This window comes from Bos javanicus, chromosome 6 (genome assembly GCF_032452875.1).
Source record: "Bos javanicus breed banteng chromosome 6, ARS-OSU_banteng_1.0, whole genome shotgun sequence".
Classification (NCBI taxonomy): domain Eukaryota; kingdom Metazoa; phylum Chordata; class Mammalia; order Artiodactyla; family Bovidae; genus Bos; species Bos javanicus.
In genome coordinates, this window is record NC_083873.1 from 69,343,848 (window position 1) to 69,357,647 (window position 13,800).

Consider the following 13,800-nt stretch of genomic DNA (forward strand, 5'->3'; position numbering starts at 1 on the left):
CCCGGAGGAGAGCATGGCAACCCACTTCAGTATTCTTGCCTGGTGAATCCCCATGGACAGAGGAGCCTGGTGGACGACAGCCCATAGGGTCGCAGAGTTGGACATGACTGAAGTGACTTAGCATGAGCGCACAATTATCAAGTTATCTTAGTCCTTAATGTGGGTCAGGGGCTTCAAAGCACTTTCCCCTCTGTTCACTTAGTCCTTACCACCGCCTAATGAGGTAGATATAATTATCATGCCCATGTTGCACATGTAGAAACATAATACAGAGGTTCACTTGCCTAGGGTCACACAGCACCCAGGGTGACAGGCCATCCCAGCTTGCCTTTGGACTGACTGGGTTCTTGGGATGTAGGATTTTCAGTTTTAAACCCAGGCCAGTCCCAGGCACACGAGGACAAGCTAGTCACCTGGTAAAAGGCAGAAACAGAGTTTAAGTCAGAGTCACGACTCCAAATAACATGCTCTTTACTATGGTATGTGTGTGTTAGTCACTCAGTCATGTCCGACTCTTTGCCACCACTTGGACTGTAGCCTGCCAGGCTCTTCTGTCCATGGGATTCTTCAGGCAAGAAGTTGCCATTCCCTTCTCCAGGGGATCTTCCCAACCCAGGGATCAAACTAGGGTCTCTCGCATTGTGGGCAGATTCTTTACTGCCTGAGACACCAGGGAAGCCCCTTTTCTATGATACACTATGGCATTTTTTCCTTTTTCATATATTTTGCTCCAAGATTTCACAGAAGCAGAAGCGACTGAGGTGGGGGCTTTCATGGTTTCGGTGCCTCCCAGCGTGTGCTCAGATGACACCCTCTTAGCAGGGCCTTCAGAAGACTACCTCCCTACACTGCTGCTTTAGTTCAGCCTCACAGCTGCCCCGGCAGGTACGAAACACATGCAATTCCAGGGCTTTCCCACAACTGGAAGAATCAGCTTCATTTGTTAGTGAGGAAGACCCTCACTGATAGCAAGGAGGGCCTGATGAATACCAGGCTGCTCCCTGGGGTGACGTCTAAGAATTCCAAAGCCCAAACCAGATGTGAAGTTGACAGTTCTTAATGAGCGACGGTTGAGGGCTCAGGCACAGTCCACATGCCAGGTCAATTCCTCACAGAGATGTCACAGTGGTTTATCCATTCTGTGAGTCTCCGGCATCTTTGGGGTCATGAAGTTGTTTTCCTGGATGTTTTGGGGGAAGGGAGAGCAGATAGTTCCTGAGGCACAAATGATTGGAGTCTTCCGTCAGCGTTCCATGGATTACAGTGTGTGTGTGTCGGGGGGAGGGTCATCGTTTTTGGGAGGCTAACATTTAGGTCCCTGCAATTCTTGGCTCCATTTAGACTTGTCATCTTTACTTTTAAAATGCTTAGAAATGACCAAGGTTCAGCATCTCATTTTGGGGAAATTGGGCTATGGGTCAATGGCGCTTTCTATTTCAGGGTTGACTAGGAACTGTGTTTAGGGGAATGGGAAAGGGTGGGTTTCACGGTGGTGAGGTTTTCTAAATATTGGAACTGACTGCCCAGTGAGGTTTTCTGATGGGCTCTGAAAGCAGCCTAGGCTTCTAGCCACCTCGGATGAGGTTTTGAGAGCCTCAATTTCTGTGAAATCTGCACAACCCCAAGGGCTGCTCAGAGGTGATGGTTTAGCATGGGGAAGGGGGAGGGGTGGGAGAAGGTATCAGGACCCTCCAGTGGAAATCATTCCCAGATGCTACTTTAAAGCATCTCCTTCTTTCCTCCCAGTGCCCTCAGGGCTAACTCAAAACGCCCCAGTTTTTCCAAGCTCTTTCTGGGCTGGGTGTCTAGAGCCCTCCTGGATGGACTTTACAGGACTCTCAGGTATAGAGAAAGTGGGTTCTGTCTTGCTCTGTGCTTGAGAATATGCCTTGTGAAGGTACTTTGCTCTTTTGTGCCAAATCTTTTTGCCTGAAACAAAAACCCTATTTTCCCAGCCAGCTTCTGTTTGCTAAGTGAACTGCTTCTTCCTTCTCACTATATTCCCTGACTCCTGTAAGTCATATTTCATTTCCCCCAAATTGCATTATGCAAATGGGGGAGGGAGCACTTGCAGGAAATGCTGGCTCTTATTTCTTTTTCTCAGATAATCGAACACTTCTTTCTCCCCCTGTCTTGCCAGGCCTGCCCTTTGGCTGCGGCTTAGCCCCATGTGTTTGGTGTGGCACAGTCAGTGCCCTCAACAAGACTTCTGCAGTCCAGTACATCTGCAAGCTGAGCTCCTCACACACACGACTCCACCATGGGCCTCTTCCCTGGATCTGTTTGAACGGTGGCCATGCCAACTCATATTCTCCAGCGATAACACTAATCCCATTTTCTCCACTGATGCTTCAGGGGAATGGCTCTGCTCTCTGAACTCATTCCTTCCTTCCACAAAGGTCTGAGTGGCTACCAAACCCAGGGCTAGGTGTTCCTAAGGCTCTGCCCTTTTCTAGCTAGTGATCTAGCACAGAAACAAGATTGGTCTGAACCACACGCTCTTAGCTCCAGGACAATGTTTCACTCCGTATTGACGGACACTGCTTACATCTCTTGGACTAGCTAGCAAAGCCCCTAAGACCACATCTTTTGCATCCTCCACCATGTGAACAGGATTGCGAGCATGCTGGATATTCATAAAATACTTAGGTTTATTAGAATCAAATTAAAATAGTCCCCTTTTTAAATTTCAAAAGCAATAGAGGTTCAGAGAAGACAATTTTGAAAATATAGAAAAAGGAAAATAAAAATCCCATAATGATCCCACAAAGAAGTCTTGCTAATCTTTATTTTTGCTAATCTGTTATTTTTATTCCTCTAATCTCTTTAAATGTATAGATACACATATCCATCTGTTTATACTTATTTTTTCCCATAACTGGACCAAATGAGATGCACGTTTTAAAGGCATTTGAGATACATTGATAATAGTTATTTACTAGCATATCAACATGCTTGTTCCCCTACCCAGTGGTTCTTAACCTTATGAACAATAGAATCACCTTGGAAGATTTTTAAAAATCCAGCCTCTCAGGTACTTAAATGAGCATCTCTGGGGTGGGTCTACCATGCATCCATGTTTTTGTAAAGCTCTCCAGGTGATCATAATGTGTAGCCTGGTTGAGAACGACCAGCCCAATCTTTTCCATCTCACTGATTATTTTAGTTGATTGAGTTATAGAATTTGCTTAGAACTGAATGCTCATCAGCCAATCACTGCTGTGTGACTCCTTGAAATAATGCATTTTTCACTGTTGATTCTGAGCGACCAGGCGTGCTGGCTTCCAGGGTACTGCTGAAGTATTTCCCTCGTTCCTCCTTGAAGGCTGTGCTGGGAACCATCCGTGGAGATAGTCTGGGGTGGTGAGAACTAGGTGTGCAGCTCCCGCAGGGAGGGAGGTGGGATAGTGTTTCTTTCCCTGCTATCGAGTCTGGACTTGGAAAAGGATTATGACTCACCGTCATCTCCTCCATGGGAAAGCGGTCACTTAACCCTGACCCTCCACAGTGCGTGGCGGGGGAGGGGTGTGGGTGTGGGTGTGTGAGGGGCTACAGTGTGCAGCACAAATCAGTGTTTTATCTAAAAAGCAATTAGCTGAATTCTTACAGTTTTATTTGCATGGTATAGTTAAGATATAATCGGGGCAACAACACATCAAAGGATGGCCATTATGATTACAAAGGGTAAATTGAAAGCCCACCTCAGTAAACATAATGATAGATTTTTATATGAAGGTCTTTCCCATTATCCTAGATGGTTAAACCTTTTAATAGAACCTATTGGGTTCTCTTTCAGCTCTAGCTTCTATAAGCTTAAAATAATGAATCCCTATTGGGAGCTAGGCTGAGTGCTTAATATATGACAGGCTGTCAATGAACACGTGTTAAGTGTTGATACAAGCATATTTTAATAATTAGATTCTTGATTCCAACAACCTATGTAGAAGTGTCACCCGATTCCTGGTTTGACAGTCTCATTTAAAATCGAAATAACTTTAACAATACCCCTAACTTTCTCATCATCCCATTTATTTCCACACTCTTGTTTTTAAACCTTCTCAGGTGATCCTACTGTTCATCCAAGGTTAAGAAACTGGAAGGGGATGCACTGATACACTGATAGTAAAGCTATTTTCACGCCCTCTCTCCCCTACTCTCTCTTCTCACTTTCTCTCTGTCTCACACACACACACAGCTTATAAAATCCTTGAAGTGGGTAAATGTCTTAAGGTACCACTTACCCAGCATGTGTTCTTAATGACTTTCAACAAGCAGAGTTTAGGCTTTGCATCCTGTTAGAGGCTCTGTCTGTACCGTGACCCTTCAACACTCAGTGTTTGGTTTTGACCCCTATGACCCTGACTGAATCCTCAACATGGCTTTAGCCCCGACTTTCTACCGCTTGTGAGCTTGGAGGTTGCCTTTTTGGTTTCAATCCATTTGATTCAGTTTCCTTTTTCTTTTCTAGGAATTCAACAATCCCTAGGGAAGGGATAGCATGGAAAGGGAGTGGAAAAAGAATATAAGGGAAACCTAAATGTTGGCTGTTTGCCAACCATCTCATTTATCACTCAAGTTGCTCATGACTAAAATCTATCATCAGAGAACTGCACTGAAATCAGTGGAGGTCAAACAGTTTAATCTGTCCAATTATTCCAGAGGGAGTAAACACAGCCCCCAGATTTATCAGAGAAACGTGGACTTCCAAGTTGTTCAAGCAAGCTTTTACCCATCTGCCCACACTGGGAACCGGAGAGTGGGAAGTAAAGCTGCAGAGTATTATCACAAACAGTGGATGACTTACGTCTCTAAAGGATGGAATTTTGAGGCAAACAGCCTTTAGATTTGAACTCTTACATATTTTAAAGTTTTATTTAGATGATAGGCCTTTCATCTGCTATAAGTTGTTTATCATAAGATAAAAATTGCACATACCTCCAGCTAGATTAAATAATAGGACCCTCTAGAAATCTTCGAAGGGAAGATCAACCTAGGCATGGGTTTCTGTTCTTGACTAAGTAAAGGATCATTAGAGAGAAAGAATGTTATACTCTGATTTTTGAAAATGATTACCTCAAGCTGTATAATGAGTTTAAGTATGAATATGCACATCTCATGCAAAATCAGACAGATTTTCTGATTTGTATGAGGACTTGAAAGTATAATTTTGGCCTCTTCATATGAAGACAGGCTCGGATATTGCAAAAATCACTCAGGTGGTCTCAGACACTCTGTCGATTGTCCTAAGATACCCTCTGGGGGCTCCATTTACACTGTCCCCCCCACCCCCACCCCCCGCTTGCCTGTCAGTGGCAGAGGATTCGGGTAATTACAGTAGGTAATTACATTTGGGTAATTCGTGTCTGACTCTTTGTGACCCCATGGACTGTAGCCTACCAGGCTCCTCTGTCCATGGGATTTTCCAGGCAAGAGTGCTGGAGTGGATTGCCATTTCCTTCTCCAGGGGATCTTCCCGACCCAGGAATCAAACCCGGGTCTCCCGCATTGCAGGCAGACACTTTACCGTCTGAACCACCAGGGAAGCCCAATTACAGTAGAGGATTCTGTTAATTCAATACTGAGAACTGCTCTTCAGAAGACAACTTTTTCTATTAATTGTCATCTGGCTGGTCAGCCTATTCTTAAATTGATCATCAATTGGAGTACATAAAACTGACATTTTAGATAAGTTTTTGTTCTCCCAGAAAACCAGGAGATTTGGCTAACATCTGCTCTCTTAATGTTAATAGCATCAGTGTATTTGGGGAAGATATGGTTTGATAAGAAGCAGTGCAGGTGGACTTCCCTGGCAGTGGTTGAGACTCTGTGCTCCCACTGCAGAGGCCATGAGTTTGATCCTTGGTTGGAGAACTAAAGTCCTACATGTCAAGCAACAGAGCCAAAAAAAAAAAAAAACAGTCCTATGTTTAAATTAAAGTGGGTTCTCCCCCACAGCCTCTGTTTTAAAATTATAGTTAGCAAGGCTTTTTCATTAGGCCTTGACAGCACTTTATTCATCATTTTCTTGATATTTTGTGGTGATTTGAAGAACTAGTGATGGAGAGTGAGGCCTCTTGTCCCAGTAATAACCCATGATCCAGGTTGTAGTGGCAGACATTTGTTGAGCCTTCTGCTACTCTTTCATACGTGATATCTTTCACATTTACTGGGTGGCCTACATACTACTGGGTCTCCATTTTACAGATGGGGAAACAGTCAGAGAAAACTAAGTCATTCACTCAAGATCACACAAGAAGACCAAGATGATTTTCCTGGAAGTCATTCAATGCTAACAACTGGTAGATGGCAGATCAAGGAAAGAAAAATGGGTCTATATGACTTCAAGTCCATATTTTTCTACCAGTAAATGTCATCTTCAGAATGAATCCAATTCCTGGGAAGTTTATTGCATTTCTGAGGAGACTACTAGTCAGGTTTAGGAGAAATAAGCACAATTTGGCAGTTTGGATCCTGCACAAAGGTGCCCAAGTGAGGGTTTGAGGGCCAGCATCCAGCTAGTGCTCTGCCTTCCAAGTCAAATGCCAGTAGAGATTTCACCTGCCAGGAGGAAGGGGCCCTTTCTTTAAAAAAAAAAAAAAAAAAGTCTCTGTCCATTTGCTAAGGGACTGCTTTATTCTAATTTACCTATGATCTAAAGGTGGTCTAGGGTGGAAGGAATCTTTGAGTGTACAGGTGAGAATTTGTGATTGATTTGGAAGCTTCCAGAAAGCTCTCATGTGTAGCACAGACAGTAGTCAGCTCCATTTTGTAGCCTCTGAAGCCACAGGACCTTCATATACTTCACATGGTCTTCTTTCACTCTCATTTAAAGCTCTCAGAGCCACTTGAGGTAGGCCATGAGCACCGCTTGTTACAGATTTGAAGAACTAATTAAAAGGTCTACCATTTGTGCAGTCAGAGAGTTGGTAAACCAAGAGGATAAAAACATGTCTTTTCCCACCTCCTTCCTTCCAGTTTTTTCAGTTCTATGCTCTGCCCAGCTTATCTAGTTAACCACACATAATGATGCTTGGTTTCTAATCTGCAATTCCAGCTCTATTTTGATCTCAGCAAATCTCAGAAATATGTCTATCCTTTAGTCTTCAAAGTTGGTTGGCCATCACTACCATAAGGAAAAAGCTATCAGTCAGCCTGGTGACTGGAAATAGCTCAAGTATTTAAGATTTCTAAAGGGTAGAGAGAGACTCAGCAGGAGTCAACCTTCAACAGAAGGTTCTTGAATCAAAGACACAGTAGTGTTGGTGCAGCCATTATGGAAAACAGCATGGAGGTTCCTCAACAAACTAGAATTCCTCTATGATACAGCAACTCCATTTCTGGGCATATACCCAGCCAAAGCTATAATGTGAAATGATACATGCCCCCAGTGTTCATCACAGCACTATCTACTATAGCCAAGACATGGAAGCAACCTAGATGTCCCTTGACAGAGGAATGGATAAAGAAGATGTGGTACATATACACGATGGAATACCACTAGCCTTGAGAAAGAAGGAAACAGTGTCATTTGCAGCAACATGGATACACCTAGAGATTATTGTACTAAGTGAAGTAAGTCAGATAAAGACAAATACCATATAATTTATATGTAGAATCCAAAATACAACACAAATGATCATATCTATGAAACAGAAGCCAACTCACAGACACAGTAAACAGATATGTGGCTGCCAAGTGGGAAGGGAGGTGGCGGGGAGGGAAGGATTAGGAGTCTAGGATTAGCAGACACAGACTATTACACACATTAAATAGACTGGATAAACAATAAGACCCTTTGGTATAGCACAAAGAACTATATTCAATACCCTGTGATAAGCTATGATGAAAAGAATATACATGTATAACTTTGCTCTGCAGCAGAAATTAATACAACATTGTAACCAACTATACTTCAATTAAAAAAAAAAAAAACAAACCTGGTAGTGAATGCTATTATCCAGTGGCTAGAGCAGCCCCGCCCTTTCAGGGAGAGTACTGGAAGGCCAGGAAGAGGTGTGCCTGTGGGGAGGTGCTGGCAAGCTGAGTTGATAGTTAAGATAATGAGGTTCTTTGTTAGCTCAGTCACATTTTTAGGAAATACCACCTGATTGGTGTTGGCATGCACCCTGTCATGTTATAAAAAACGGGCAAAGGGGTAATTTGCAAAATGGACTTTGCAAATTGTCAGTATGTAATTATTCTTTAATCAAAATAATCACTTGGTTATGGGTATTCAATTTTTAAAAAATGCTAGCAATTTGTTTAGAAGCTGCTTAAAAGAAAGCATCATAGCATGTTTTGGAATGTTTTAGAAAGAAAGAAAAAAAAATGGAGAAGGCAATGGCACCCCATTCCAGCACTCTTGCCTGGAAAATCCCATGGACGGAGGAGCCTGGTGGGCCGAAGTTCATGGGGTCGCTAAGAGTCGGACAAGACTCAGTGACTTCACTTTCACTTTTCACTTTCATGCATTGAGAAGGAAATGGCAACCCACTCCAGTGTTCTTGCCTGGAGAATCCCAGGACGACAGAGTTGGACACGACTGACGTGACCAGAGAATGACACATATGCGGAAGAAGTCTTAAAGACAATGCGGAAGCAGTCCAGCAGCCAAATCAGAGAAGGCAATGGCACCCCACTCCAGTACTCTTGCCTGGAAAATCCCATGGACGGAGAAGCCTGGTAGGCTGCAGTCCATGGGGTCGCTAGGAGTCAGACACGACTGAGCGACTTCACTTTCACTTTTCACTTTCATGCATTGGAGAAGGAAATGGCAACCCACTCCAGTGTTCTTGCCTGGAGAATCCCAGGGACGGGGGAGCCTGGTGGGCTGCCGTCTATGGGGTCACACAGAGTCGGACATGACTGAAGTGACTTAGCAGCAGCAGCAGCAGCAGCCAAATGGCCACCATCTCAGCGCCTTTCCATGTGCTCTAGTCTCTGCTTGCTTAACCTCTCCTAGGGTTCTCAGGGTAAAATTATTCTTTTGAAACTTCGTTACCTTTGGCAATTATTAGTTGTGAATTCCTCAGTCTCTTCAGCGAAACCTTATCTTAATTGTAGAGAGGCATATTAAAATCTTCATAATCTCAGTAGTTGGCTCCATGGAAGGCTCACAAGGTTACAGAATGAATCAAAATACAGAGTAAATTCCTTTTTGTAAGGTATACACTCATTTTAAAATAATAGAAGTGAAAGTCGCTCAGTCGTGTCAGACTCTTTGTGATCCCATGGACTATATAGTCCATGGAATTCTCCAGGCCAGAATACTGGAGTAGGTAGCCTTTCCCTTCTGCAGGGGATCTTCCCAACCCAGTGATCAAACCCAGGCCTCCCGAATTGCAGGCAGTTTCTTCACCTGCTGAGCCACAGGGGAAGCACAAGAATACTAGAGTGGGTAGCTTGTCCCTTCTCCAGCGGAGCTTCCCAACCCAGGAATCGAACCAGGGTCTCTTGCATTGCAGGCGGATTCTTTACCAACTTAGCTATCAGGGAAGCCCCAAATAATAGAAAACGAAGCCTAAACGAGGTGTAGGGAATGCTTGAATTAGAGCCCAAAGATATGCTGGGTCAAATAAAATTTCAGACTCCTGAACCTTCCCACCCCAACTCCCCCCAAACCCCAGGAAAAACAAAAACAAAAAAAACAACCTGAGCTTATAGACAGTAGTTGCAACTAAAATATATGGCTAGGAATTTAGAAAATTCAGTTCTTTAAAAAAAAGACTAAAGGTAGAGAAGAATATTCAGTGGGATAGGAAGGTACTCAGAGTGCAGTGCTATGTGAAAAGAAAAGCATGTTAAATACAGAATGTACAATGTCATCCCATTTTTATAAAATACTACGCATTACACACGACACTTAATGTTATATACATAACTGAAATCATAAGCTTAAATCCAAAATTATGGATTGCCAGCTATTTTTATTTTTTAATGTCTTTAATAAATCCATTAATAATAATTTTAAAAAGAAATTCAGTTCTATATTCTCAGTACCAAGGTCAACTTCTTTACTACACCTGAAATAAAACTATATCCATTTACTGAAATTCTATTTCTATATAGTCAATGAATTAGCTGATTCCCAGGTTCACAGTACAAACATGCTATTTAAGTCAAGGGTTGTAACTAATTAGTTACCGTTGTAACTAATTTTCCATTTTAAGAATTTATCCACCTAAATGTTTTCCTAATTTGATGTGGTACTCACTCTCTGATGGCTTCAAAATCCTTGGGAAGGGATCTGCATGACTCCCCATAACCAGAATCGGTTTCCACACGCCTGGTGCGGGCTCTGATGTTATAAAGGTCCTCAGTCCCAGGGCATCCCCTGGCTCCATCTTGTGGGCATGCCCCAGTCCCCTCTCAAACTGTTCACTGAGTCTAGGAAATGCTTTGAAGCCTCTGTACATTTCCTGTGTCTTTACCTTCTGTCCGCATCACTCAGCCAAGCCTGAATTCTGACTCCTCACTGGATCAGCGGTAATGCCCACATCCACAGATCCACCACAGAGGGTGTCAAGTGCAACAGGGCGCTGCACCAGGGAACTGGAGCACTGGGGCTGACAGCTAGTGTATCTGAAGACAAAGACCTCGTGAAACCACCCTCTGCGTGACAGATTCAGATCTTCCCCAATAATCAAAGAGCAATCGGATGGATTCTAATCCCATTACACGGCCAAAATGCCTCCAGCAACCAGATGATGACTGTGGTCTGATAGAGTCCCCTTTTTCTTCCATTCATTCATTTACCCTGTCAAAATATAAAGCTGAGCCTACTATATGCCAGGTCCTGGGAATAAAGTTTTATGTTTTTGAAGATTACCTAAACTTCCCACCCATGTTCCATTGTTTTTCTAATCTGTCTTCTAAGATGCCCTTAAAGTGTCAAAGCGTTAGTCGCTCAGTCGTGTCTTTGAGACTCAACGAACTATAGCTCTCCAGGCTCCTCTGTCCATGGGATTTCCCAGGCAAGAATACTGGAGTGGGTTGCCATTCCCTTCTCCAGGGGATCTTCCTGACCCAGGGATTGAAACCAGGTCTCCCACACTGCAGGCAGATTCTTTACCACCTGAGCCACCAGGAAAGCACCCCACCCCCGCCCTGATGCCTTATGACACCACAAATGTTGTTGCTTAACCCTTTGGGCCTATTTTCCCTTGTGTCCATGTTCCCCTTTGAGATTGGCTCCTCCATGTGACTTCAATCAACCAATCGTGTACACTTGCCCAGAGAAGATATCCAAAATAAATAAAAAGCTAGTGTGAGGTTCTGGAAGATCCTAAGCCCACTTCCTCCCACAGACACACTGAGTCTATAGCTACGGTTTGCAACACTTTCTATGGAATAAAAAGACTAAGAACTAGCTGAGTGACTTCTGCATCTTGAACAAGTGAGAAGGAAACACACTGAAGCAGGAAGGAGAGGCTGAGACACAAGTTCACCACAAGCCCCTTCCCCGACACAGCGACCCACAACCAGGAGGGAACGCAAAACTTGAAGTGTCTTCCTGAAAACCTCATACCAAGCACCCTATCTTTTAAGACCTGCACTCTAAGATGAGTCCTTGCAAACGCCTGGCTTTGAAAACCAGCAGGGCCCATGTGTACAAGACCCACAAAACTGCACCAAACTGAGAAATCGCTCTGTAAGGGCTCCAAGCCTGTGACTCATGCACCCGCTGGGATACAGCACAGAAGCAGCCATTTGGAAAGTACCTAGACTTATGGGAAAGATGTTCATTTGCTAATAGAGCATCAGCCTGAGGGGCAGGGGCTTGCTGGGATATTCTCCGGGGATGGAGGCTGGTGAGCGCCATGCTCACACTGTCCCTCTGCCTTGCTAAAGCCTGCAGGTGCCACTGTTTTCTGGGGGGGTGGTATTTTTACCCGCTCCATTAGCCACACTCCAGTGCCTGTATCACCTGCAGGGGAGCTTCTACATATGCGCCTGATGCCCAGGTTTTGGTGGCCGCTGCCCAGGGGACGTCCCTTGATTGGCTCGCTCTGAAGGCCAGGACAGCTTGCCTTCCTGTGTCCCATGGGATTGTAACATTCAGAGAGACAGTTCTTGGCAGATCACCCCCCAGGACACTGCACAGAGCAGACCAAAACATCTCCATTTTTTCTGAGAAAGGAGCCTATTTGCTTGCCCAGGAGCTTTGCCTTAATGCAGCCTCTGGTCTGGCCCGTTTCTAGGAGCTACACAGGTGTACTCGGGGAATGGAGGCCGGGGGATGCAGCCTTTGCGCTCTCCATCTACATGGCTCCAGCTCATCGATATCCTGGTACTGCTAAGTCGCTTCAGTCGTGTCCGACTCTGTGCGACCCCATAGACAGCAGCCCACCAGGCTCCGCTGTCCCTGGGATTCTCCAGGCAAGAACACTGGAGTGGGTTGCCATTTCCTTCTCCAATGCGTGAAAGTGAAAAGTGAAAGTGAAGTCGCTCAGTCGTGTCCCACGCTTCACGATCCCATGGACCGCAGCCTACCAGGCTTCTCCGTCCATGGGATTTTCCAGGCAAGAGTACTGGAGTGGGGTGCCATTGCCTTTTCCATATCGATATCCTAGGGAAGCATTTATATCCCAGTTGGGCTCCTTGAATTTTGTGGCTACTACCAGGGGACACCTCTATATCTCCTGGGTCTGGTGGCCCAAGAGGCTTATGCTTGCAGGTCCCACAGAACAGTAACCAATGGAGAAAAAGTCCTTAAACAGCTACCACCCTCAGGTGGTAAGATCATTCTTTCCGAACCTATCAGCTTACTATCCTGGCTGCAGCCCGAGGGGCAGACATCTAATTAAACACATCTAAAGGCTGACTATGGGCCTCCCCACTGGCTGAGTGGTAAAGAATCCTCCTGTCAATGCAGGAGATGCAAGAGATGTAGGCTAGATCCCTGGATCGGGAAGATCCCCAGGTCAGGAAGATCACCTGGAGAAGGAAATGGCAGCCCACTCCAGTATTCTTGCCTGGGAAATCCCATGGACAGAGGAGCCTGGTGGGCTATATAGCCCGTGGGGTTGCAAAAGAGTAGGAAATGACTTGGCAGCTAAACAACAATAAAGGCTGACTGTAATGCTTTCCTGAGACCAGGGAGGACAGGCACTGTCCTCATGCTCTCCAGAGTGCCAGTATCACTTAAAGGGGATTTCTAACAGGTCTAGTGCCTCAGTTTTTACATCTGCTGCCCTGATTTTTGTGACTGGCCCCCAGGGAATATCCATTGATCATCTGGTTCTAGTAGGTAGAAGGCCTTGCAGTCCTGGGACCCATGGGACAGTAACAACCAGAGATAGCTTTTGGTAGGCTACCACCCCCAGAGCACTACGCAGATAGCTTCGACCTTTCTGTTAAAGAGCAAAATTTGCTAGTCCTGGAGCTTCAGCCTGGGGGCAAGCTTCAGGTTCAGGGTGCACACTTATGAGCCTCCAGAGGTACTCTCAGGGAAAATAGGCTGGGGGACACTTTCTTTGCATTCTCCCTCTGCCTCACTGTTCAGTTCAGTTTCCCAGCTGTGTCCGACTCTTTGCAACCCCATGGACTGTAGCACGCAAGGCTTTCCTATCCATCACCAACTCTCAGAGCTTGCTCAAACCCATGTCCATTGTGTTATTGATGCCATCCAACCATCTCATCCTCTGTTGTTCCCTTCTCCTCCTGCCTTCAATCTTTCCCAGCATCAGGGTCTTTTCCAACGAGTAATTTCTTCACATCAGGTGGCCAAAGTATTGGAGTTTCAGCTTCAGCATCAGTCCTTCCAATGAATATTCAGGACTGATATCCTTTAGGATTGAC

The 13,800-nt window shown here is 44.9% G+C and overlaps 1 protein-coding gene across 5 annotated transcripts in view; it reads right to left on the bottom strand.

The window, feature by feature from the left end:
• The window catches only part of LNX1 (ligand of numb-protein X 1), a 191,619-nt gene that overhangs the window by 54,000 nt on the left and 123,819 nt on the right, over window positions 1-13,800 (bottom strand). The gene's annotated exons all lie outside the window — the stretch shown is intronic.